The following is a 25,699-nucleotide window of genomic DNA, read 5'->3' as shown; positions in this document are numbered from 1 at the left end:
ACTACAAAGTCTAAACAGAAACCTACTTTAACTTATTAGTAATTATTTAAATTTCCACTGTTAACCATGACAACTGAGACTAAATTTTTCTTAGCTCTTCTTTTCCTCTTCCCCTGGCAACAGCAATTATTACATCTATGTGAACTCCTACATTTTACCCTCAACCCCGATCTCTCTCCAAAATTCCAATCCAATCTGGCTAGACCTCTACCCGGAAAATGCTGCCAAAACTTTATAATAAATATATCCAATATATAACTGAAATACCTGTATTCTTCATCTCTGTTAACTACACAATCTTCTCTATCATCTAGGCTCAAAATCTCAGAATCACCTTTGATTAAAGGAGGCAAAGGACAAGATGCAACTAGCCAAGAAAGCCTACCTTGAACATCACCCCTCGCATGGTCTCCTCAGGGTTTGCCCCACTAGCACCCTCCTTCAGTTTCTCATCACCTCTCATCTGCAACCGCAGGAACCGCCCACGTGCCTGCCACAGAGCAGGACAGGAAATGCTCGATTAACATCTAACTGATGCCTGGACAAAGATGGCAGGAACAGGGCAAATTCTTACTTCCCACAGGAGAAATATCATATAAAAGAGTTTTGTTCTTAGAAACTAATTTCATGTTGTAAAAAATACAGCATGACACTAAATGGGAAATAAAAGCAAATATATGATTTCACAAACATTTCTTAAGCATATAAAACTAATATTTAACTTGTACAAAGTATCATACACATTCTTTTGTTGTTTCTGCATGGGCTGCAGATGTCTGAACATATTAATTACACACTATGCGTTATAGCACCCCAAGGCTCATTAGCATTTTAATAGGTAAAATATTTTTCCCACAATAAAACTGCAAAAGCTACAAAATCTAGCTCAAATTCTACCAGTACTACAAAATCTTTCTTAACCCAACCTAAAGTGAGTTTCTACTTCCTCTAAGTGCCAAAATATTGTCTGTTATTCATACAGCAATAACCACATACTAAATATGTTGAAGTGTTACTTATCTCTAGTTATGTCTTTCATATTTATATTTGTTTCTCCCCACTGTAAAGTAGAAACTTAAGAACAGGAACGTATTTTCCAATCGTCTAATATCCATCCTCTTACCAGCTTGAGGCTAACTCCACAGCCTACCTACCTCATGAAGTCCCACTTCCGGTGAGGAGTGTAAAACTACAAACACACACAAAATATACTCAACAGAGGAAGACAAGGAGGCAAAGATAGGAAACTACACATACATGTAAAACAATGACAAAGACAGGAGATAGACACAAAATCAAGTCTTATAAGCAGCTATCCCTTTTCTAGAGAAAGCAAAGCTCCTACATAAGAAATAAATAGTAACAATGTTGATAAAACATCCATAACCACAGCTTTGAAAAGGTCAGTTCACTCCAATCTCCTAAAGTCACAGAAAGCGTCATGAAGGCAGAACTGAGGGAGCTAAGAAAAGGTTAGTAGGATTTGGGAACATCACCTGACCATCGTCCACAGTCCTCTATATGCAGAAGGCGTTCCATAAAGACCTCCTGGTTTGAATGTGATTTAATAGCTTGTCCTACCCACCCAAATTCTGGAATTAAACAGTATGTTCAAAATGCTGCTCTTCTGTCACAAAATACTTTATAGAATCAAACTATGTCCAATTTCCAGAATGAAATAAATTTTAAGTGCTTTGCTTATATGATATAAACATGTTTTTGATGCCAAAAAAAGACACATCTACATTTTATTCACTCAGGATTTTTAAAAATAACTCAATGATTCATAAATTGCATTCTTCCTACTTTTAGAATGGCTCAGGGGATTTGTGTGATTCTCAAATTCCTTTCTCAGTTCCCAAGAAAAACTTCAATTTTACAATCTCAGGGAAAAAAAGGGGAATGTTTGGAGAGAATAAAATAGCTTTGTAAAAATAATTCAGTGCTACATTAAATACAAATTAACGATAGGCTAATGGAATCACAAGTTTAAAAAAACCTAACCACTATGCAAAACTTTTTTCAATATCTATTCTTCTTTTCTTGAAAATAGACACCTGTCATGCATGTTAACAACTTTAGGTCTGAGTAATAATACAGGGCTGAAGGATTCATGAAGAAAGAGAAGGACTCTGATAGAATTAGAACCAAGATAAAAATCTCTAACAAGCAGCCAAGAAATGGAAACACAATGGGAAATGAAGGAATGTGTCTCTGGCATGGACCTAGTCAATATGAGCCAGCTGAAGAGGTGTTATCATAGAAAAGGAGGTAGTGCTTTTATGAAAAAGATCTGCACTAGAAGTGATGGGAGTTGGGGGGCGGGGACTGGCCCAGTGGCATAGTGGTTAAATTTGTCTGCTCCACTTCAGCACCCTGGGGTTTGCGGGTTCAGATCCCAGGTGCGGACCTACACACCGCTCATCAAGCCATGCTGTGGCGGTGTCCCACAAACAAAATAGAGGAAGACTGGCACAAATGTTAGCTCGGGCCACTCTCCCACCAAAAACAAAGTCAAAGGTCCTATTTTTTTTGCATGTGACTTTCCGTTACAGATCTGATCTGAATCTTGTTTCCTTGCATTTCCACTTGTTCTATTTACTGGTTCTTTCATGTGCATCAATGACATTAGCATTAACTAAGATAGATCAAACTCTTGTTATATGCCAGGCACTGTTCTGAATGCTTTATATGCATTATATCTAACCTTCAGATGACCCCATAAAGGAGGTACGCTTACTTGCCCCAATTTATAATTAGGAAAGTGAGGCTTAGAAAAGGTAGGTGACCTATTTGCCAAAGGTCGCTTTGGCTCACAAATGCATAGCAGGGACTGGAATACAAATATGATTTCAGAGCCCACACTCTTATGTGCTTTCTTATACTGCCTCTCAAATGATATAACGGACATATTTTACACAGCATTTTTAAATGGCCATGCAAATGTAAAGTGGTGATATTATAATTCTTCACACTAACTGAATCATCATACAACCAAGCAACATACAGTCAAAATATTTAAAGCATATACATGTGGAAAGTCTTAATGCTAATAAAGTTTTTTTTAAAGATAATCACAATATCAATGATGGAAAGTCCAGAGCAAAGTTGTTGCCTGGATGTGCAAATTTCCAAGTATTTACAGCCTTACAGAAAGATTTAAAATAATATCAACTATAAGATACAAATTTAAAATATAAGCCATCAACCAGAGCTTTTCCTCTTCTAGTTATTATTTCACATCAATATTTAATGAATGAAATTGAATAAAATCAATGAGGAATTTATTTAATAGTGTTTATCAGGCACTGTTTTAAGTACTTCACAAATATTTACTCATTTAATTCTCATAATAGCCTATGAAGTACTTAAAATGATTCCATTTCACAGATGGGGAAACCGAAACACAGAATGGTTGCACGTAAACAGCCAAGATCACAGAGTAATTGGAGCCAGTACTCAACTCTGACAGTTTGGTTTAAGAGTCTGTGCTCTTAATCACTAGCTCTGCTGCAATTCAAGGAATGGTGAAATTCTTTTTCAAAAAGCCCATAAAGGTACCAGCCTGGCGGCTTAGCAGTTGGATTCACGTGCTCCGTTTCTGCAGCCCAGGGTTCACGGGTTTGATTCCAGGCGTGTACCTATATATCACTCATCAAGCCATGCTGTGGTGGCATCCCACAGGCAAAATGGAGGAAGATCGGTACAGATGTTAGCTCAGTGAGAATCTTCCTCTAGCAAAAAAAGAGGATTGGCAACAGACGTTAGCTCAGGGCCAATCTTCCTCACCAAAATAAATAAATAAATAAATAAGCCAATAAAAAGAAATAATGATCAGGAAGAATGTCCACAAAGAGAATGGAGCCAACACTTATCTTGGTATACATACTAACACGAATGAACATGTAAAAGAAATATCTTAACTGACACGATAGACTAATCTGCACTGTTACGAAAACAGTTTTAATTATAATAGCACCCCAATCTTACTAGTCTTTGGAAGAAGAAGTTTCTTTCTATTTTCCTATGAAATTGCAGTGTTAGCAAAGCAATGAAATTTGGAGGCTAATATTAATTAACGCTACTAACTTAAAGACTTGACAGGACTTTTATCATTCTTTGACCCTGTCAACTTACAAAGAAGCAAAAACTGTGGTAGAGCTTTAAAAAAAAAATCACATGAACTAGTGGAGTTCGAAACAGAACTAATGCTAAATTTGAATCCTTTTAAGACACAATCGATACTTAATATAATCTTATATTGTGTTTATAAAAGGATCACATTTTGCAAAAGACTAAGTATTTGTCATTTCATCTGATTCTCACAACTCTGAGAGTTAAGTAGGACAAGTACTATTTTTCTTATTTTACAAATAAATAAACTCAAGCTCATAAAAGTTAAATATTTTGCATAGTCTAGGTAAATAGATCTTCTGGGTCCAAGAGCTTCTTCCATCACAAATGCTGCCAGCAATTTTACGCTCTATACTTTTCAAGTTGTTTCATAACAATTAATGCTTAGCCAAGAAAATTTGGAAAATAATACATTAGAACACATAATGAAAGTTTATGCTATTTAAAATGTTAAGAATTTTGCTAAAAATCTCATTATTGTGTGATGTACAATTTATCTAGCTGAAATGAGGAACCAGTTAACTCATCCAAAATGAACTTGGAACCGAAGAAAAATCTTTAAACCTAAGTGGATACAACTTTAAATGCTTAAATGTGAAACAATGTGACCCTACAATAGTACTATTTTTCAAGAGTTGAAAAAAAAAATCACAGGGCCAGCCCCATGGCATCGTGGTTAATTTTGGTGCACTCCACTTTGGCAGCCCGGGTCATGGGTTCAGATCCTAGGCACAGACCTATACCACTTGTCAGTCGTGCCGTGGCAGCGACCCACATATAAAGTGGAAGAAGGGCCGGCCTGGTGGTGCAGTGGTTAAGTTCACAAGTTCCACTTCAGCGACCTGGGGTTCCATGGCTCAGATCCTGGATGCAGACCTACGTACAACTTATCAAACCATACTGTGGCAGGCATCCTTCATATAAAGTAGAGGAAGTAGGCACGGATGTTAGCTCAGGACCAGTCTTCCTCAGCAAAAAGAGGAGGATTGGTGGCAGACGTTAGCTCAGGGCTAATCTTCCTAAACAAATAAAAATAAAGTGGAGAAACATTGCCACAGATGTTAGCTCAGGGTTAACCTTCCTCAGGAAAAAAAAATCACTTCTAGCTACCATTTATCTCGATCACTTAAATTTATTCTAAACCAAGTAAGGCAACTTATAAGATCAAATGATTCTGCTTAATGAATGGGAAACCTAAAGAAATTTTTAGTCACTGAGAAATGCTAGCTTCCCAGAGATTAACGGTTTCAGAGATAGTTTTTAAAAATGTTCATTCCTCTATATATATTTCACCCAGATTACTACAGAACAGAGAGGGCTGGTGAATCAAATAGGAACACTTAACAAATAAGTGAAAGAGTTTAGGTTTGGATTACTGGGAAAAATTTTTTTTAATCAGTTATATAATTAATCAACAAGAAAATGCCTAATAAAGTGTGGACAGCCCACATCGGACTTGCAAAGATGACTAAAAACCAGTTGTGCACTCATTAGCTTGACACCCATTTTGAGGGAATAAAAGCACCAACGTGAAGGGCCATCTTCTTTGCAAGTCCAATGTGGATGGTCTACTCCCTAAATTAGGGCTATGCGGGTACAGTATGCAGTTTATAGGCTACACAATTTTTATTGTTGTACACTTATGTACACTTTACAGGATTCATGCCTGGAAAAGTCTGAGAGACTGTGGAGGGCTACCTACTCAAACAGAACAAGGAGAAATGGCTGCACTGCACTGTTTTTGGCCTGGACAACTAAACTTTGTCAGGGCAAAGGATGCGAGGCTTTTTCCTATGGACTGGATGACAGCATAGGTATGGGGCCAGCTGAAAAAGGACTTCGTCCAATAGGGTTTCCTAGAGGCATTTAGATGTCTACACAGAGTTCATAGGGTGAAGAAACTAAAGGCTGGAAACTAAGCACTGAGAACAAGTCTTAAGCAGCTGGCTAGAGGTATTGACCATTGTAGCAGAGATTGCTAACTCATCAGCAGATCACGAGCTAGGCACACAACTAGACTAGTTAGGTGTGGCTATGTGACAGAGTTTTAGCCAAAGGAACATGAGAAAAAGTGACAGAGGTCACTTCCAGGCCTGGTCCAAAGAAATGTCCCACAGGTGCCTCTTCTTGCCCTTTCCACTCCAACTCCATGCAAAAAGCACAGGCATCTTTACTGAATACTTTTACATACTCAATGCAACTTGAAGCTAGGTTCTTTTTCATACATTATCTTATTCCAACCTAGCTGTACTGGATGGTAACAAACCCAACTCATCAGATCCCGTCTCCAGAGAATTATGAATGCCAGGCAGACAGCAACAAATGGTTATCTTCTTCTGAAGATATGACAAAAAACTGAAGTCATCAGAGCTACTATCTTTTTGCAGGAGGGCACTGAAGAGTATCAATGACGAGGGACTATCAGTCCAGTTCTCCATGAAGCCTAGTACACTTTCCAGCCTGAAGAGCAAGGGGACCCAGAGTCGTTACCTGCTTGCTTAAACGGCTTCCTGATAACGCCTAACCATCATCTGAGGGTTGAGATGAGAAGCACCCTTAAACTGGGGGATACACGTACGGCTATAGTAAACTGGCTATCATAAGAAGCCACAAAATAAACTCTATCTCCCTTGAACAGCAATGTTATGATGTAGCACATAATTCAAAACAATATCAAACATGAGCATATTATGAAATTGCATGCAAAATTCACATGGATTTTTAAGGTAGAAGATTAGAATTCAAAGAAATTTCACTCTTCTCAGAGGCTAATTCAGGCTTTGTGTCCAGATATCACAGGAATGTTAATTTACCTCTATGGTTTACCAGTGGAAAAGTTGGAGAAGCACCAACCTATAGTAACTCAGAAGGGTTCTTTCACAGCAATCTGGAAGTCATTGAATGTGATTTTCTTTCTGATAGCCTATCCTACTAGACTTTAAGCTGCCCTAGGATAGGATCTCTTTCACCCTTCTTTATTTCCTTTGTAGTAAACTTAATAACGGCCCCCAAAGACAGCCAAGTCCTAACTCCTGGAACCTATGAATGAATGTTTCCTTATATGACAAAAAGGGTTTTGAAACTAAGTTACAGATCTTGAGATGGAAGATTATTCTGGATTATCTAGGTGGAACCTAAATGTAAGCACAAGTACCCTCCCTCATAAGGGGAAGGCAGGGGGAGACTTGACTACAGAAGAGGTGACATGATGATGGAAGTAGATTGAGCAATGTCCTTTGAAGATGGAGCAAGGAGCCACAAGCCAAGGAATATAAACAGCCACCAGAAGCTGAAAAAAGGCAAGGACATGGATCTTCCCCTCCGAGCCTCCAGAAGCAACCAGTACTCAGAAAAGCAGTTATGCGTACTGATCTACTTTTGCTTTATGCTATCTACAGCAGTCTAAGGGAAGAATACAAACCAGACAAGCAAGACTTCTGCATTCACAGCGAATTCTGTCCTGAACCCTGCGTGAGCAGGTAAGAGGGCCACCTAGCCTTCAAGAGACACTGCACACTTAAGCGGTACTAGGCGGCATGTTACCACTGTTTTACATACATATCTGTCACATAGATATATGATAGTCTAGCCTCCACAGGAAAGAACTCGAAAAGCAGAAAGTCGTATGTAGTTAATATCAGTAATTTATAATCCATTATTTCATTCGATCCTCACAACTCCAGACAAGTCTGGTACTGATGTCAGTTCTGCAGGTGAGGAAGCTAAGACTGAGCAGGTGACTTGCCCAAAGGTTAGTAAACGGCTCCTACTCCGATGAATTTCTACTAGATCATCTTACCTCGGTAACATCAATTTACTTCTAGGTATGTCATATTAACTTTTAAAATAACTTCAAGTTAGGAAAGAAAACAGGAGCGAACATTTTACAAATAATACCAATTTTAATTTTACGTCCATGGAAACTCACCAAATGCCTCACTCAATTTAAGTTGTCGGAGACAAGCTGGAGAGAGCACGTGGACAAGTAACTTAACTTATGAGCGTTTCTTCGCGTGGAGATGGTAACAGTTAACAGCACCTACCCCTTTAGAATGCTGGGTGGATTAAATGAGACAGTACACGTGAAGTGCTAACACAGGAGCTGATCTCATAGTTCGTACTATACACCGCAGAACGTCTCTTCCCAAATGAAAACTTGCTCTCTGATCTCGAAAATTCACAAACCAGGAGATGGGTAGGAAAGAATGCGAGGGGCAGGGGAATAACAGGTCCTGGCGACCCTGCCTTGAACACCCGGCGAAGGGTGCTTCGCTCTTACTGAAACGTAACCCGGAAAAAGCGCTGAACGCGGCGTCAGCGACACCAACCTAACCCGCCGGGCCGGGACAGCGCGGGTTTGACCCAGCGGCTCCGACGCCGGCACCAAAAGCCCCAACACCTGCCTCCCTCCTCCCAGCTCCTCCCCGTTTCCCTCGGCGCGCCTCGTGCTAACGGCTCAGCGACTCCGGATTGCCGGACTCAACCGGCACCGTCGCCGCCCATCGAGCCGGCTGCCCACCCCGAACGTGCGAAATATATCTCACCAGCAAGCCACAAACGGCACGCGCGTGAACGCGAGCTCAACCCCGGCGGAGAGGACGACCGGAACTCCACCCTCTGCCTCTCTGATTGGGTAAACGCGCCAAGGAAACTACAGAGGATTGGCCGGCAGCCGAGAGGCGGGCCATAGCCAGGGGAAGCGAAAGAGGCTGGACCAGGAGGCGGGAGGAGTTGCCGGAAGCTGGCCTCTCTCCGATCGGAACGGAAGCAGCATGTCTGCGCCTGCGTGGACGCAGCTTACGTACAGCGCCGCACACCACCGGCCCCTGCGTTACGTTAACAGAAATTTCAACGACTCATTGGTTGTGATAAAGGTTAGACTCTCCCGGCTGCATGGCCAATAAAGGGCAAGAATGAAGCGGGTTCCGCCTCTTCCTCGGGTGATTGGGTCCTTCCGTTGACGCTGAGCAACGTGAGTTCCTTTCAGTGTTTAGACGCTACTAGGCCTTCCACTGAGCCAAACTGTGATAGAGGATTGTTATGGTGACGAGGAAGCTTCTCCTGCGGGTGAGAGCTACTTAGTTAGAATCGGTGCCCAAGCACCCGCATACGCTCAGAACTTCCAAGGGTGACGTCAATACTGGAACGCGAAAGAACCAGTCCTTCACGCCTGCTTTGGCGTGGCTGTGTCATTGGCTGAAAAAGTTATCAATTTGTAGGTAACTCCTCCGCCGCCCAAGGGAACTCTGGGATTTGTAGTCCCGAACGCTCAAGTCCTTTAGCTTTCAATGGGCTTGTTGCTGCTGAATTTTTCCTTATTAACACTAGCTCACGTTTAGTGTGGTTTTGATGTGTTCCGTTGTGTCTTTTATCCTGTTTCTTATCAGCACCATTAAAGCCAAAGGACACTTAAGAAAACTGGAAAGACTTCACGTATGTTTGTAAAGATAATTATTAGTGTTTCAAATAACTTACTATTGTGCCTGACGCTCTGCTAGATCTTCGTAATTACTGTACGAAGTGGAGAGTAAAATTCTTGGTTTGTAAAATTTTTGCTATTACAACAAAACGGTCTTTGATTTGCATATTAGGGTCCATTCAAGAATATTTTCAAAGTACCCTGAATTTATCAATTACATATGCTATTTTGGCGCGAGTAGCAGCTGCTTACATAAATCAAATGTTAATAAGACAGGAAGCTGAAGTGGCTGCTATCTTCACAGGAAAATAGTGCCATAGTTAAAATGTCAAGCATGACCAATTTCAGGAGGTACACGTATTGTGTATTATTCAATATTGTATTACGAAGTCCTTTTTCAGCCTTTATGGAAACATATGTTGGTTTAAGGCAGGTTTTTCCCTGCCTTTATTGAATCGTGAACTCTTTATTTTTGTGAGCCCGTTTAGTAATATTTCATCACTAAGGTGTTTAGCAAAAGTAAAAGTCAATCTATAAATACCGAAAACTTTTCCTGAGTGGACTTTCCTCTTTCGACAAACTTTTTCCTATTTAACATATAATGCAAACTGTTTCATTTGTGTAAGAAAACACAAGTTTTGAGATATATAATAGTTCTCCATTTCTAGATTAAAAATTAAGTACACTTTACAGGATTAAAGTCAAGCAAAAACTGCCTTTATGACTGATGCTTGGAATTATTGCATTTTTGTTTAAAAAATAAAATTATTTTTATAATTTTTTTGGTCTTGTTTCTAAGTGATAAGAGAAGGTTTCAGGTTGTTATTTGTAAATAAAACATGGGAGATATAACTTCTTTTTATTCTCAATATATGTAACAGCCAAATTGGGTGTAATCATCACTGTATTTCTCCTTTTTTATTTTTTTGCTGAGAAAGATGAGCCCTGAGCTAACATCTGTTGCCAATCTTCCTCTTTTTTTTGCTTGAGGAGGATTAGCCCTGAGCTAACATCTGTGTCAGTCTTCCTCCACTTTATATGTGGGCCACCATAGCATAGCTGATGAGTGTTGTAGGTCCGTGCCCAGGATCCAAACCCACAAACCCAGGCCACTGAAGCAGAGCATGCCAAACTTAACCACTAGGCCATGGAGCTGGCCCTTGTATTTCTCCTTTTACTGTTCTAGGTGATGTACTAAGTGATACATGTGGATACAAAAATCACACACAAAAAAAAAATGTGGAGGCAAAAATGCAGAATTATCAGTTTTAATGCTTTCCATTAACTAGCATTTTAATGGTATTTAGCTTTTGCTTTCTATTTTGAATCAATGGTCCCCATTTGGGATATAAATTAAATTCATACAGCTAAGAATAAAAGCCATTAAAAACTGCAGGTATTAAGACTGCCACTGTGGTTAGCAGTGTTGAGCAGAGTGGTAAATCAACTGAATGACTGAATCGTGAGCACATTTGGCTGAACTATATTGATTGTCTTAAGTGCTAACTCTTTTGGAAGTTCCCAAAGTGTTCCATTTTAAAAGAGAAAAACGTAAATAGCTATTTTATTTCTTGAGAATTTAAAAATAGAAATTGAAACAGGAACCATTGCTGCCTTTTTATTTTTTTACTTATTTATTTTTTTGCTGAGGAAGACTTACTCTGAGCTAATATCTGTTGCTAATCTTCCTCTTTTTTTGTGTGTGTGAGCCACCACCACAGCATGGCCACTGACACATGGTATAGGTCTGAGCCCAGGAACCAGGCCTGGGCTGCTGAAGCAGAGCACACCAAACTTAACCACTGGGCCACTGGGGCTGGCCCCGTTCCTGCCTTTTTAGATGTGAATCTTGGAATCACAATTCCAAGATTGTGGAATTCCAAGATTGTGATGATAAACAGTTTTATCATCAGTTGGGCAATAGTTTAAAAAATAACCTCAAGGTGAAATAAAGGCCAGATGATTCTTGAGATGCAGGAAGAGAATATTACAAACCCTATTTGTATTTACTTTTTCATCTTGAAGTTTTTCTTTCCATTTCTGTGTTTTAAAATATTGTATGCAGGATATAACAGTATAAACTTTTTGAAATCTAACTATATAAGAGTAAATGGTAAAAAAAAAACTTTATTGAGAAGTATGTGATCAGAAAAAGGCTGGAGGTGTGTAAGGCAGACTTTGTTCAAGGGGGACTACAATGGAAGGGTTTTGTAATAGGGGAGAGAGATTGGGCTTAACTCTGAATACAACAGGAAAAGTGGGAATTTATCACCAAAGAGCAGGTGTAGGGGTCAGTGGATAGAAAATTACCAAGAGGAAACATCGGGGTAATGGGGCTTCTTGCTAGATTGACCCAATAGTATTCTTGCTGAAAGCAGGCTGGGGTAATCAGACATCACCTGGGGGTAGTGAAGAATGAGGAACCCAATCAGATATCAAGCGAGGGAGGGGGATTCTGGTTAAACTGACTTAGAAGGATCCTTGCCAGAACTGGACACTACAAGAAAGGACATCTGAGCCCAAGGTCAGGACTAGTCAAAAAGAGAACACATATACACACACTCTCACTCCTATATACACGCAAAAACATTTGTATTTGCTATTATTAAAATATAAAGTCCAAATTTTACATAATACTATTTGGAAATACTTATGCTCAATCACTGTATCAGGGCTCAGCCAGAGAAATAGAACCAGTAGGAGATATATCTTAAGGAATTTTTTGCAAGGAATTCACTTACACAATTTGAGGGGCTGGCTGGGGGGCAAGTCTGAAATCTGTAGAGCACGCTGTCAGGAAAGACAGGCTGGAACTCTCAGGCAGGAGCTGAAGTTGCAGTCAGCAGAATTTCTTCTGGGAAACCTCAGTTCTGCTCAGGCCTGCCAGCTGATTGAATCAGGCCCACCCGGATTATTGAGGATAATCTCCTCTATGTAAAGTCTACTGATTATGAATGTTAATCACGTCTTCAGAATACCTTCACAGCAACACAGATGAAGAACTTCAGATCATTCATTTGACAGTGGGGATTTCAGGCTTGGAAGGCATTCCAGAGAACCGTGTTTGACGTTTGTGTCTTGTATTTGTGGGAGTGGGTTAGTATAAGCATACAGATTGTAGAAACTAATCCCATTCTCCACTCTCTGGTGAAATACCTCTGAAAGGAACAGCCTTACCTTCCAACTCCATTCCCGCCTGCATCTCTAACTCTGCCTCATTTGGCTGGCTGGTCCTTGAGACCCTGGCCTAACAGCCTACGTTAGAAGCCTCTGGCTCCATTCCTAAGCACCAACTTTTGAATTCCTTGCCCCACTTTTGAATCCTTTAAGGTTTCCCAATACCTGAGGCACATGCCTAGGCATGCCTGCCTCTACTATGTAAGGAGCACTTCGTGGGAAGCTGCCAGCTCTGGAGCTTTTGAAAATGTCACCAAGACTGCCCTTGAAGCCAGAGGGTGGGGTGGTAGTGAGAACATCATGTGACAGGTGTCAACTAGTACCAGCCATCATGCCAGACTGTTTTTTTAAGATAATAGTGATGCTCCAATTCCTTTAGTTTCAAGATGGACTTTACTGTTAGCCCTTTTAGTTTAGACACATGAAAGTTGGGGAACAGGCAGGACTAGTACTGAAACTGAAAATCGTGTTAATCAGAAACAGAAAACCTCTTCACAGAGCTGCTCTCAAGTGGTGAATTGACTGGTTTAAGCTTCTGTTCTCTTCCTGCCACTTTGAAGTTAGAAAGAATGAACAAATAGTAAAATAGCACATTAAATGAAGTTAAGAGGAGAAGAGAAAAAGTCCAAGTATTTGACAAACTAGTGTCTGAGTCTTGTTTAATTAAGAATCAGGACCACAGTTTATTTTAAGCAGAGAAGTATGGTTAGGACCAAAAGGAGCAGCTTAGGATCTTAATAAATGCTATGAAAATAAATTCACTTTTCTTGAATAAGTTATGAAAGTGCCTCTTTGCTCATGCACGTGAAGTTGCCTCAGGGCATATGCTACAAGATTAGCTCTAAATGGACAGAGCTGAGAGAGTTATTGAATTGCTAAGGTGAATGCCATAGTTACAGGCAGGATGACAAAAAAGGATGTTTGCGGAGCCCTTTAATTGTTGAAAATGATCCTTGAAAAAAAATTTTTTAAAGATAGCACTAGGAACATACAACCACCAGGAAGTGGAATCAAAGAAATTTAAATGGTGTTGATGGAAGTTATAGGCAAAGTAGAGCCGTGTAATAAAAAGACTATTGATGTGAACTTATGTGAAATACAGACTATTTGACTATTCTGATATCCTTAGGATTTTTATTTTTTTCATGTGATCTCCAACTGACGTATGTGACAGTATAGTACAAAACTATTTATCTGAGCTGTAAAAGAATAGGAAAGCATTCTGTTTTCTTTTGCAGGATTTCTGGAAATTTTAGCCCCCCAAGTCAAATACCAATGGTGTCCTTACTCATTGTCTGCTTGTTTTTGGATTTACGTATTGTTGACTCTCTCTCATCTCCTATCCTAGAAAACTGTATAGTAGGAGATTGGATTTAATTTTCTAAGCATTATATTAAGTAAATTTCCTTGCCAGATAACATGATAGCCTAAGTTGCACCAAGCATTATAAAGATGAATCTGATCATGATTGCCAGCATCTTAATATCTGAGCAATAATAATATCACATTGCAATAAAGCCATGTTTTCTTTCATTAAAAAAAAATACATTGTGTGGCTGGCCTGGTGGCTCAGTGGTTAAGTTTGCACATTCTGCTTCCGTGGCCTGGGGTTTGCCAGTTGGGATCCTGGGCGCAGACCTACACACCACTTACCAAGCCATGCTGTGGCAGGCATCCCACATATAAAGTGGGGGAAGATGGGCACAGATGTTAGCTCAGGGCCAGTCTTCCTCAAAAAGAAAAAAACTGGTGATGAAGGAGATAAAATAGAGTCACAGCGAGGGTTGGCAGCTTGAGTAAGTTTGTAATGAGATGATTGCAGATGATTGCTCTCAGGCTGATGAAGTGAAAGTTTAGAAGAGAAAAGTAACATTAAGTAGATTAAGTCTCAGTCATGAATATATTAATGTAATTAATTAGCATTTTCTCACCCTTAAATTCAAATATTGAAAATCGACACATGATAGTTGTTGGTTTGTACTACAAAATTGACTACTCTTGATAATCCTTTCCCACTTGTAGCATATAATTATTTTTCCCACAAATCTTCCACATGAAAAAAAATTACATTTCAAAAAACTTACTTGACTAGTACTTAGAGCAGCATGAGCAGTGAAAAGAAAACTGTTTCTTTCAAAAAGCAAAATCATAAATACCAAGTACAAGTGGGATAAATTATAACCGTTCCCCCCGTCCCCCCAATTCTCTGAGAAGGACAAAACAAATCTCCCTCTTTGCCTTCTAGATGTGGTGACTGCCTCTTTGATAGGCTGAGATAAGGAAGAGCAGGGATTTTGAAGTTTTGCTGGGTCTTTGAGTAGACAGGTCGTAGGCCTAGAGGTAGATGACCCTGTAATGTGAAATGGTCACCATTACGGTCATTCCTTATGCACAGGAGGCCTCCAGGCATGATTAAGAAACTGGAGGATAAAAAATGAGGAATGGAAACCACTCTGCAAAAATAATATAAAGTACTACATCTGTTATGGCCCGGAATTTACATAAAATGCATTTTATTTAGAAAATGTTTCTCCTTAATATAAATTCAACAAATACTATTGATCACCTATTATGGGCCTGGTACATTTTGGGTCCTGGAGATAAAATGTTAAACAAAACAAAGTCTCCGCCTTCATGCAGCTTGCTCTCAAGTTGGCAGACAGACTGTATCTGTAATCTATATTAAAAAGTATATAATGTAATTTCAGCTAATGGTAAGTACGATGCAGGGTAGAAGATCAAATATGTAAGTAACGCTGGTCTAGCCAGCTTGGGATACTTGGTTTGGTTTGGTTTCACATCCCCTGTCCTCCCTTGTATTTGCTCTCTTCCTTCCCTGCCTCACTTCCCTTTCCTGCTCACGCCAACCTCCTTGATGCTCATCTTCCCAATAAAGTGTTAGTACATAAGCCTTAGCTTGTGAGTATGTTGCCATACACCCCTCCCTTCACCCGCCCCATCTTCAATCAGAACATGGGCCAGCCTTAGCCTTGTCATAACTAGTGTGATGCCTTTAGTTGCTGGATCGTGGGAAGGTCTGGGAGGTGCTAGGATAGCAAGAGCACGGGCTGCACTCAGGGTCTGGGGCAGCAGCTATTTACTTGCCAGCAAAGAGGTAGAATGTTTCAGCAATTGGTGTAGTCATGCTAAATTATATCCGCGGGAAAGCAGCCCTGGTGCTATGAAGAAAAATAAAGCAGACCAAGAGGATGGAGAGTGATAGAATAACTCTGTATTGACTCTGTGCTTTTTCTGAGAAGTATAGTGTCCTTGAGAGGTGTGTGTGTGTGTGTGTGTGTGTGTGTATGTGTGTACACTCACACACACGCAGATGTTTTATACAATAGTTATTTGTTGGATGACCAGACAGCATGGGAGACATCTGTTTAGCCCACACTGATGGAGAGACTTCGTTTGGCACAAGACCTAGGAGTGCCAAAGCCAACCTAAGACTGTTCTGCTGAAACTGCCTTTGTGTTGTTCTAGACTGAATAATTCGTATTTTAGGATATATATTACAACGAGTTATTGTTTCCTATAGGTTGAACTGGTATGACAGGGAGACAGACAGAGACAGATCCTAGTGCAAGACAAAAACCTTGTGGGTGGCTGTTTTCTGTGTCTGTTTTAAGGGGAGCAGAGGTCGCTAGAAGGAGATTGGGAACCTCAGGAGAGCCCTTCTTTCTGAGGCTGATCTCTGCCCGTGCACTTCGTCACATGCTCTGAGGCCTTGAATCATTGATTGCATCCTCACTTTGTTTTCAACCTTTTCCTCAGTTCTACCTTTTCCTCCTTCTGACAAATATGTAAGTCTCTTCCATTCTACAAAAAACTTTCCTGTGACCCTGACTACCCATTGATTCATTCCATTTTCTATAGTACCTTATATGCTGCCACTATTTCATCATCTCACCTTCCTTCTTCACTCTGCTAGAATGTAGCTTTAGTCTCTAGGTTTCCATGAAAACTTTTCTCTCAGGTCACAAATCAACTCTTAATTGCCAAATCCAAGGGCTTTCTCTACTTTTGTCTGACAGAACCTACCTACATTTGAAAATGTTGACACTCGCCATCTTGTGAAAGACCACTGTCCTTTGGTTTTCTTTCATCCCAGTGCTCTTTCAGTCCCTTTGCCTCCTCCTAAGTGTCAGCGTCTCCAAAGTCCCACAGAAAATTTTCTCCACCTTCTGTGTTCGCTCTCTCAGTGCCTTCACTATCCCAGTCAACCACACTGAAAGCCTTAACATAATTTTTGACCCTCAGCTTAACCCTCTCCATTCAGTCACACATTGATAGTTCCTGAGAGAGGAAAGAACAACGTGGTCACGCACCATTGCTTTCCCCACTGCCGCTCTCCTAACTCAGCCCCTCATGGTTTGCTTGCACTTTGCAATAGCTTTCAACCAGCTTTGTCTGCCTCCATTTTCTCCCTTCTTCAGCCTGTTCTCTATAAAGTCACCAGTGTTTTATCTTTCAAGAAGACAGAGCAAATCCTTAACTCTGCTACTTAAACCTTTAGTGGACTTATAGTTTTATAAGGTGGAGTAACACAAGAATTTCTCTCTGCTTCCTCCCATTTTCTAAAGTGATCATAAAGGAATGAAAAAACGTAACCCAGAAGGACCAAGCAAACACGAGAAAAGAAAGATTTTAACGGGTTTATAGAAGATGGAAATTGAAAGGAAGAGTGGTAATTGACTTAGCATAATGGAGGAAGTAACAATTTAAGGAACAAAAAATCATAAATGTTAATGAAAAGCAAGTTAATTAGCCCTGAAGAACCCCTCAGAGGCTCAGTACTTATTGGCAGCAAGTCCACAAGATGGCATGAGACCTAGGGCCGAAAGTCTGTCTTTGAATCCTAATTCCCCTCTCCCGTCCCACGGATCCTCACCTCGAAAAACGAACAGACCAGCCAAGGATTTCAGATGTTGCAGGAAAACCCTTCCATAAAACAAAGACGACCTGGAGAAAATGGGGTCAATGGAGGGAAAACTTTAAAATAATTGTTATTATACTCATAAAGATAAGAGTTTGCATCCATAAAAGAATAACAGCCATGTCTATGTGTGTGTCTATATTATATAATGTATATTATTTATAATATATAATGAGCTTCCTTAATAACTGATATATTTATACTAATTGTATATAATATCTAATCATATCAAGTAACAAGAAAGAGTTTGATATACATTATATATATATAACATTGGTTAACAATAGAATGCTTTTGGAAATAAAAAAACACAGAAAGTAGAATAAAAAGCAAAGAGATGGAAAATAGAAGAAAAAAATTTTTAAAGAATCAGTTTAGGAGTTTCAATTAATATGAGATACAGAAAGAGAGAAGAGAGAAAATGGAGGAAAGGCATTTATCAAAGGAATAATACAAAAATGTGTCCTAGAACAGAAGGACATGAGTCTCCATTGTGTCCCCAAAGAGTGAATGTAAACATGCATAAGGTATCTTATTGTGAAATGTCGGTGTCCCAGGCCTACAGAGAAGATCTAAAGAGCATCCATAATAACGAGGGGATGGGCATGGCAGTATGAAGTCCTCATCCACCATGGCGGGAAGTCAATATCTAAAATGAATTGAAAAGTAACCCTACAAGAACATGTTTAGAAATAAAGCTTTACATTTGAGTAACCAGCTAGAAGAGTCGCGGGCGGTTGCCTGGTGAACAGGACAGCGGGGCAGAGCGGGGAACCGCTGTTATAAGCCTTTTAGCACCATGTCTTTTGAAAACTCTAGACTTGTATTACTTTGGAAAAAGGCTGTGTTAACAGAAACCTTTCTAGTTTCCCTGCTCCCTTTTGCCTACAAATCAACCTTAAATCTCCACAGCAGGCTCTTTAAAATCAGGCCTCACCCTGCCTTCTGTTCCCATTTGTCAACCTCTCTCCGCAGCCTCATAGATCCTGCACGCCAATCACTCATTCCTTCAAGAGCCTGTATTGAGCACCTACTGTGAACTTTGTATATCCATCTTTCTATACTGTGGGGATAGAAAGATGGATAAGACACCTTCTCCATCCTCTCTGAAATATCTAATGGCAGAAACAGATGCATAAAAAATAAACATGCTTCAGTGAATTTGATGTGTAATTAAAAGTATGGGCAATGACCTATTCTATGGGAATCCAAAAGAAAGAACAATGTGTTGCCCAAGTTTGTCCTTCACTCAAAGCTCCATGCCCTTGATAACGCTGGCTTGTGTGTTTGGATTTTTTGTATCCATACAGAAGGACGACATGAAACTTTCTCTTACTGGTCCTACCTCTCCCTCCTCCCAGAAACGAAGGCTTTTTCTTCCTTGCTCCCCCAATCACTTTGCCCATTACACTCTGATTCTGTTTCACTCGGGAAGCATTGTAACATAATAATTAAGAACTCCAGCTCTGGATTCAAGAAGACTCTGGCACTTCCTAGATATGTGACAGGGCAGGCCGTATGTCCACTTAGCATCCAGTTGCTTCATTTCTTATACGAGACGGTAGAACCACTGATAGAATAGAGTTGTTCTGAGGATTATGTGAGATAATGCATTTTAAATGCTTGGAACATAGAATCTATTATGGTCATGTTGGTTTCCTCTATTGCATACATTCCTGAGGAGGACAGGGAGTGTGTTTGATCTGACTTTTTGTCACCAGCATCTGGCCCAGAGCTTGACACCTTCCAGGTACATGTTTGCTATGATGAGGCAGGAAGAAAGAAAAGGTCTAAGCAGACTTAATGGAGACTATGGGACCTGAAGTGGGGTTAAAGGATGGATAACATCTAGCAAGGTGGTAGGAGTGGCTAGTGCAAAAGTGTATCATTGGGAATAAGTGTGTGGGAGCCAGTGAGGCGATCAGCCTGTCTGCAGAGGATGAGTGCTGGGTCAATGGGAGATAAGATCAGTAGAGGGATAAAGTTGTAAGCATGAACACAGGCTGAGGTGTTTACACCTGACATGGTAAAGAGGGACTCTATCTTACTCTTGGGCAAGAATAATATGACAATACCGATACCTGAGGAAGGTTAGTGTGTAAGTTAGCAAGATGCAAAACTGAATTCTTGGCCTGTTTCCTTCCCACATTCTCCACACTTAATGAGTCACCACACTTGGCATGGAGATAAGTGAGGAGCATGCATCTGAGAAGTTTTAGCAAGAGAAGAAAAAAAGAGAAGGGTCAATGGCTACCTGTAAAGAGCAGCAGAGTCAAGCAAAGATAAATTTGAAAGGGAGAGCAGATTTAAAACACAACACAATTTTTTAATTCAGCAAATACTTACTGAAAAAAATACTTACTGGGCTGGCCCCGTGGCCGAGTGGTTAAGTTCGCGCGCTCCGCTGCAGGCGGCCCAGTGTTTCGTTGGTTCGAATCCCGGGCGCGGACATGGCACTGCTCGTCAGACCACGCTGAGGCAGCGTCCCACATACCACAACTAGAAGGACCCACAACAAAGAATATACAACTATGTACTGGGGGGCTTTGAGGAGAAAAAGGAAAAAAATAAAATCTTAAAAAAAAAAATACTTAACTGAGCATCTGTTACATGCAAAACACTGCTGAGTACTGTGGTGAATCCAGAGTCCCTTCTCTTCGAGTAGAGGGGATGAAACAGGTACACAAATCTCCTTGTGCAAGAAGGAACATAATACTGGGAGAGACACAGAGGAGAGAGATGACGAATGAAGAAGACAGCATTCTAGACCAGCATTTCTCAAACTTTTTGATCTCAGGACCCCTCTACACTCTTGAAAATTATTGAGGACTCCAAAAAGCTTTTGTTTATGTGCATTATGTCTATCGATACTTACCATATTCAAAACTAAAACAAAATTTAAAAATATTTACCTATTTTTGGGGCCAGCCCAGTGGCTCAGTAGTTAAATGCACACGTTCTGCTTCTCAGTGGCCCGGGGTTTGCCGATTCGGATCCGGGGTGCGGACATGGCACCGCTTGGCAAGCCATGCTGTGGCAGGCATCCTACATATAACGTAGAGGAAGATGGGCATGGATGTCAGCTCAGGGCCAATCTTCCTCAGCAAAAAGAGGAGGATTGGCAGTAGTTAGCTCAGGGCTAAAAACAAAAAAAATTTGCCTATTTTTAAGTAACAATATTAAACCCATCTCATGTTAACGTAAATAACATATTTTATGAAAAATATATTTTCTGAAACAAAGTAAGAAGAGTTGCTCTGTTTTACATATATGCAAATCTCCTTAATGTCTAGCATATGGAAGATAGCTGGGTTCTCATAGGTACCTCTGCATTCAATCATGTTGTTTTGGTTTAAGTATTTGAAGAAAATCTGGCCTCACACAGATATGGAGCAGGAAAAGGGAGGAATTCGCAGACTCCTTGAATGGGTCTTGGGCACCCCCCAGGGTCCTAGGTCCACATTTTCAGAATCGTTTTTCTAGAAGGTGATCAGTTCTTTACCCCTCTAGTTAAGATCCATTTGTTAGGTAACTACCACCATTCCGAACACCAGTGGGAGCTAATAGAAAGGAAGTGGAAAACTTGTTGGTTATTTAAAAAAATAATACCCCTCCTTTTTTGTTTTTTAAAGATTTTATTTTTTCCTTTTTCTCCCCAAAGCCCCCCGGTACATAGTTGTATATTCTTAGTTGTGGGTCCTTCCAGTTGTGGCATGTGGGATGCCGCCTCAGCGTGGCTGGATGAGTGGCGCCATGTCCGCGCCCAGGATCCGAACTGATGAAACACTGGGCCGCCTGCAGCGGAGCGCGCGAACTTAACCACTCAGCCACGGGGCCGGCCCCCAATACCCCTCCTTTTTAAAAAAATAGGTAATGCAAGCACATAGTTCAAAAAGTATACATGAAAAGAAAATCACCCTTCTACCCCCGTCCCTCAACGACCCAGATTCCTACACAGGAGGCAACCAGCATAACCAGTTTTTTGTTTTTCCTGCCAGAAGTATTCTATGCCTATATCAGCACATGGTCTACAACAGCCACTTAACAATATACCTTAGAGATTTGTTCATATACACATACAAAACATACATTATTTAATAATGCTGCTTATTGTACATATAGCATAATTATTTAATTTTCTGTTATTGCAAACAATGCTGTAAAAATCCTTGTTCATGCATCTTTATGCAATACACAAGTATACCTTCTGTATAAATTATTAGAAACAGAATTGTTGGGTCAAAGGAAGGTGCATTTTACCTTTTGATAGCTTTTGCCAAACTCGACCTCCATAAAATATCTATTTCTCCAACCCTATACAGCGCACTGTATTATAAAATTATTTTAGCTTTGTCATCAGATAAATGAACAAGTGCTATTGCATTATAGTTTTGGTTTGCATTTCTATTGTTATTAGTGTTTTTCCATTTCAATGATTTATTTCTTGCTCATTTCTCTATTGGATCATTGGTTTTACTGATTTGTAGAAACATTTTATATCAGAAGGCAATGCTGGAAATGGGAGATTCTGGCAAGCTTGAAGATATAGTATGAAGACACCAGGCAAATATGGGACAGGGTGTGCACATAAGGAAAAAGACACTGAAGGCAGGTGAAAGGATGTAGCAGACGAGCTTTTGCTGTTTCACATGTTTTATAGGCCCGTGCTCCCTGGGCGTTACTGACCGGTGCAGTGATCTCCAAGATGGAGCTTGCAAGGTGACTCACTGAAGTTCAGCACGAAAATATTAGAACTTGTATTTAAATTTCTTTTTAATCTAAAAACAGAAAATTAACTTTTATTAATATTTAACATGTGGAATACCACTTGCATCTTTACTCAGTCTGAAGGTCAGATGGTCAGATAAGGTGGTGGCTATTTAGGAACAAGAGCAGGAGTTCAGTTTGTGTCACCCTTAAGTGTTTGCTCCATTTTAGCACATTGTGACACACTGTACAAGGGTAAAATAAAAGATTTACCAATTATGTCTAGTTTTAACTAAACTAACCTCACAAAATGGGTGTCGGTGCCCTGCCAAGATCCTCCTTACTGGTCATTGCACCCATTCCCCTTAAGCTGTGAGCCTTGGCTGCTAACAGCTTGTAGCTGTACCCTTCTGCTTGAGAGAATTGCCCTTCAGCCATGGGGGCTACCTAATCAGGGAGGCTGTACCCTACCACCACCCTCGCACCCCTACCCCAGGCGGCCTGTAGCCAATCATTGCGTGATAATGGGAACCGAAAGGCTTGCCTCCTTTCCTGGACGTGAGACAGCGCCGTGGTGCCAGCCAGGCTCCAGAGCTCCTTGTGGGATCAGATGGAGGATAACCTTCAGCCGAACCCACGTCTTTGCTAGCCCCTTCCCCTATCCTGTTGTTTCCCTCATTCCCTTTCAGGTTTCCTCTGAGATCACTCACTCAAAAAGCACTGGCACAAGAAACCTCCTCTAAGACTCTGCCTCTCGAGAACCTGGCCTAAGACAATGAGCATATGATTTTAAAACGGTCATGCAGAGAAGACAAGAATTGAAAAGATTAATAATAAAAGCAAAAGCAACAACAAAAGGGCAAAACTAGATTTTTTTCCTACTTCTAGTGCAATCTCTTCTTCGCCAAAATATGTGATAAAAAATGACAGTTTAATGAGATCTAACAAAAAAGTCAGCTAAAAGAACTAGAAACTGTAAAGAAGACTATTTGAAATATAGATTTCTGTCCGCTTTTCTAACAAATAAATCTTGCCTTAGTGACTATAATGGTTTCAGATATCAGCTAATGATAACATAAAGACACTATCAGCAAGATGTTTAAAATCTATGCATCTAGAATATGAAGCTGAATTTCAACAGTATTTTCAGTGATATCATGCAACACTTTATACAATTTCACTAAATTAAGTGATAAATGTTTAGAATTCTAAGATTTCTTCTGAGGTTTCTTGCTTAACAGTGAAAGATAAAACAAAACAAAAATAGCAACAACCGAAAAGAAACCAGCTCATACGCCACTGGGGAAATATTTCTTCCCTGTCACAGTTAAAATAGCTAAAATAACTTGAAGAATTTTTAAAAAGAGACAAAATCACATTCTTTAGGTAACATACACTAAAGGGAATATGCATAGAAAATATTGTGGAAAGTTGAAGAAACAAGGATTAGAACAAATTATGAAGTGCGGGAGGTTCATATTCATTTGAATGAAAGTATAAGTGTTTCTAATATGTCTCAGCTCATGGTATTTGTTAAATTCTGGGTCAATAATGAAACATAGGAAAAACGATTTTTCTTAAGTTATTAAAAGTATCCCAGAGAGGTTATGTTTTCATTATGTTTATAAATGACTTCTTTAATAAAAACAATTTTTCATGGGAAAACAAAATTGATTCGTTTTAGTGGAGCAACTGATTTCAATAGAATAAATGAATTTTCTGGAATATGGTTACAGTGCTAATAATACATGTCAAATCATATCACTGGATTCTTCATCGGCAAGTTATAATAAGAAAGTTGGGGCCAAACTGTTCAAACTTCTACAGGTTATCATCAACCTAGTTATTTTAATAAAAACAAGACTTTAAAATGTTAGTGTCAACACTTTACAGTACTTTTTAATTATCTGTAGAATGGACATAAAGCTTTTTCATACAACAAAGATAGGTTCACTGATATTTTGTGGCAAAATACTTAAAAGAGCTGCCAAAGTGAAAATGAGCTACACATTTTCATTTTACAAGAAGGAAAGTGTTTCAAATTTCCTGTCCTTTCCTGTACTGACAAATGGCTCTCTGTAAAATGCAGTGTTGGCAGATATTTTGGGGAACAGAAAAAAGGAACTCTTTATCTTTTCCTTCAAGATAACAGTGACCTTTTAACAATGTGTGGAAAAGTAATTGCTTTTCAAAAGCAAGTACAATTTGGGGCCAGCACGGGGTGTAGTGGTCAAGTTGGTGTGCTCTGCTTTGGCGGACTAGAGTTCTCTGGTTCAGATCTTGGCCGGGGACCTACACACCGCTCATCAAGCCATGCTGTGGTGGCATCCCACATAGAAGAACTAGAAGGACTTACAACTATAATATACAACTATGCACTGGGGCTTTGGGGAGAAAACAAAAAACAAAAAAAGAAGATTGGCAAGAGATGTTAGCTTAGGGCCAATCTTCGTCACCAAAAAAAAAGGCAAGAATAATTTGAAAACACTTTTGGAAATGTTTCTATCATTCTGTGATTTTATTGCTGAAAATGACATAAGTTTGTCACCTATAAAAATTCAAAATTTGTGCCGAAATTTGGAAACAGAATTGTCAAACTTGTTTGAAAATTTTCCAAATGAAGAGTTACAGTGGATTTTTAATCCATTTGTTAGATATAAAAATGCAACGTCTTCTGATTGACATTAGGGAAGATGGATATTTCTAATGGATCAACAAAAATCTTTCCATGATTAGGATATAAGACAGAACAAGTGAGTATCCTGATGTTGCACTACTTCCCTTTGAATCTTAGTACCTTTATGAGGTATGTTTTTCATTTTGCTTGACTGATATTTCGCTATAAATCAATAGGCTTTAAAGTGTAGATGATATTAAACTTCACAACTCACTACCGATTAGTTTAGGACTTCTTTATCAAGGACAGTGAAAGTTGGTAATGTTACTTCCTGATTTCGCAAAACTCCAGCATATCGTTTGAATAGCTGCAAAGAAATAGAGAAGTTCTTTTTCTGGAAAAAACAACTATTGTTCCACTCTTCTGTGGTTACATATATCACTAAATTTTCAAAATATAAATGTTATTTTGATTCTAGTGAGAGCATTCTATTCATAAGATAAAAATATTGAGACAAGTAGTCTAGAAATACCACGTACAGAAATAGAACAAAATCTTTTTAAGAAATGTCAACTTGTATCACCAGAATTTGTATTGAATGCTTATTTAAAACATTTATTTAGGTGCTGGCCCCATGGCCGAGTGGTTAAGTTTGTGCTCTGCTTCGGTGGCCCAGGGTTTTGCTGGTTCAGATCCTGGGCGCGGA

At 39.7% G+C, this 25,699-nt stretch overlaps 1 protein-coding gene across 7 annotated transcripts in view; it reads right to left on the bottom strand.

The window, feature by feature from the left end:
* LOC124233793 (WD repeat-containing protein 89) overlaps positions 1-8,768 on the bottom strand; it is a 38,553-nt gene extending 29,785 nt beyond the window's left edge. For 2 of the 7 annotated variants that reach the window (XM_046651002.1, XM_046650999.1), the window contains exons 1-2: positions 8,063-8,082; positions 386-490 (exon numbers count right to left, since the gene is read on the bottom strand). The gene's annotated coding sequence lies outside the window, so the exon portion shown is untranslated. Of the gene's footprint in view, positions 1-385; positions 491-8,062; positions 8,637-8,678 lie in introns of those variants that run through there. The other 5 variants (XM_046650995.1, XM_046650996.1, XM_046651004.1 and 2 more) reach the window with 5 other exon arrangements.
* Between the last annotated feature and the right edge of the window lie 16,931 nt (positions 8,769-25,699).

Source organism: Equus quagga, unplaced genomic scaffold (assembly GCF_021613505.1).
Source record: "Equus quagga isolate Etosha38 unplaced genomic scaffold, UCLA_HA_Equagga_1.0 226_RagTag, whole genome shotgun sequence".
Taxonomy (NCBI): domain Eukaryota; kingdom Metazoa; phylum Chordata; class Mammalia; order Perissodactyla; family Equidae; genus Equus; species Equus quagga.
This window is presented reverse-complemented; position numbering and strand designations above follow the sequence as displayed.